General features: G+C 37.8%; 1 long non-coding RNA gene across 1 annotated transcript in view; it reads right to left on the reverse strand.

The window, feature by feature from the left end:
- The window catches only part of LOC144980836 (uncharacterized), a 94,319-nt gene that overhangs the window by 38,812 nt on the left and 53,007 nt on the right, over positions 1-2,500 (reverse strand). Inside the window, exon 3 of the long non-coding RNA XR_013646973.1 lies at positions 1,248-1,655. This is a non-coding gene — a long non-coding RNA (uncharacterized LOC144980836). The remainder of the gene's footprint in view (positions 1-1,247; positions 1,656-2,500) is intronic.

Genomic DNA, 2,500 nt, shown 5'->3' on the forward strand with positions numbered 1-2,500 from the left:
AAATCCAAACGCACCCCGCCCGACGTGCACTAATTCCCAGGTCTGATAACGAACCCCATTCCTTATGGGTTCATTGTTGTTGTAATGGAAATCTCAAAAAATAAATGACGCAAAATATTGTCATGTCCATTGCAACAATGTTAAATTAGGCCCATAAGTGGGATTCGGATGTCAGACCTGCATATATATGTACACGCCGCCCCGCGAACCTCTTCCATACCCCGAGTTAAAATTTGTGAAACGAATGACGCAAGCCACATGTGTATTGTATATAATTTATCTATATAATGTTCTACAATTTTTCTTCATTTGTTTCTGGTGGTGGATGGAAGGGTGTGTGTGTGTGTGGGGGGGGGGGGGGGGGGGGGGGGAGGGAGGGAGGCTAAAATTACTATCTAAAAATAAACCAAAGACGCCTTCCGCTTCCATACACCGATGTCTAAAAATAAACCAAGGACGTCTTCACTTCCGTACACCAATGTCGATATAAGTCTACATAGACGTATGGCGTTTATTGATTAAATACGATTTACCGTCATCAGCACCACCTTCATCACCACCACCAACACCACCACCATCATCATCATCATATCATCATCACCATCATCACCATATCACCATCATCATCATCATCATCATCATCATCATCATCATCATCATCATCATCACGGCTCATCATCCCATTAAAGCCCAAATCACCATCCAAGCCCAGTATTTACAATCCACGAATCCAACACACTGCACATCAAACATTATTCCAACCCTCTCCCTAAATAAATAGTAACGCGTAGTGATATCATGTTTACAATAATCATTCGTGACGTAGTGATATCATGTTTACAATAATCAATCGTGACGTAGTGATATCATGTTTACAATAATCAATCGTGACGTAGTGATATCATGTTTACAATAATCATTCGTGACGTCACATTATCTAGCGTAAATTTTACTTTAAAATCAGATTCTTCAAAAAGATGTATCATTTAAATGTTTTTGAAGATGTCTTTTATTGAAAGATGGCGAAACAGGAATCGATTAAGGGTTTAGAAGAAAAAATTTCTTACACTCTTGAGTTTTGGAAGTCGAACGTTGTTCCCAACGCCATACTCGCAAGCTCGTGCAGCAGCTGTTGGAAACACGTCCGGAATTCAAAAAAAAAAACAAGAGTGTAAGAATGGTAATATTATCATGACACACACCAAACAAACAAACAAACAAACAAACAAACACGTGTATTTACTTACCCACAACGATAGTCCAGTTCTAGGTCACCACGACATACATCCCGTCCTTAGAGAGCTTTCTCCGACTGTGGCGACGATGATCACTTGAACAGCAGAAACAATGTGAATATTATTATTATAATTATCCGTGAACGTCAACACATAACTTGGTGATGAGAACAGAGGCTTGAATAGATTGAAGACGAGCGTTGAACGAATAGGGAATTGATCGCTTTTTAATAGTAATAATAGTATAACATCAGACTCAATAACGTTGTTGTGATCAAGGTGATGGTGGTGGTGGTGGTGGTGTGGTGGTGGTGGTGGATAGGTCAGTCACTCTGTCTATGTCGATGGTGGCGGTGGGGGTGGTAGTGACAAGGGTGATGACATTGTCACTGATAATAGCATTCCGTTTATAGACTTTGCCTGCAAGAAAAAAGATGGGGTGGATAGTTAATTATTGGTCATTTGAAAAACGAAATATCATGCGGAGAGAAATAGAGAGGTAAAGATGATGATGACGATGATGATAATGATGATGATGATGATGATGATGATGATGATGATGATGATGATGTGAATTAAATATCAATAATAAACACCAACTACAGCATAACAACAGAAACAATCAAAATCAACAACAACACCATCACCACCTAAACCACCAACAGCAAGAGTAAAAACAATCACCATATATATATTATATATATATATATATATATATATATATATATATATATATATATATATATATATATATATATTATATACCTATATATATATATATACACCAATTTTTCCTACCAACACCAAAGACGACAACAGAACACAGTAAGTATTAAACATTAAACAATCCCACCAGCCGCGACAACGCAACTATCATCATATTTGTCGTACTCTGAGAAAACCCATCGCCGAAGTCCCGGGTTTGAGAGTTTTTTTTTTTTTGTTTTTTTTTTGTTTTTTTTTTGCCAAGTTGAGGCTCATTTATATCGATCGAACAACGACAAAGCAGCAACAAAACAACAACAAATCAACGACAAATCAACAACAACAACAACCTCTCCGACAGACTCCAACAAACCACACTGACATATCAATCTTAACAAAACGTGTACCGAAAGAAGCAAACTCGGGATTCAAATACATATCGGTCAATTTACATCGAATTTTCGAGTGTTAAACATTATTATAAAAACAACACCCCCCCCCCCCCCCGCAAAAAAAAATCAAACCCGGGACTTCAAGAAAACATTCGAGAAAGTCCCAGA

Source organism: Berghia stephanieae, chromosome 10 (assembly GCF_034508935.2).
Source record: "Berghia stephanieae isolate SIO BIC M18660-M18661 chromosome 10, UCSD_Bste_1.3, whole genome shotgun sequence".
NCBI classification, from domain to species: domain Eukaryota; kingdom Metazoa; phylum Mollusca; class Gastropoda; order Nudibranchia; family Aeolidiidae; genus Berghia; species Berghia stephanieae.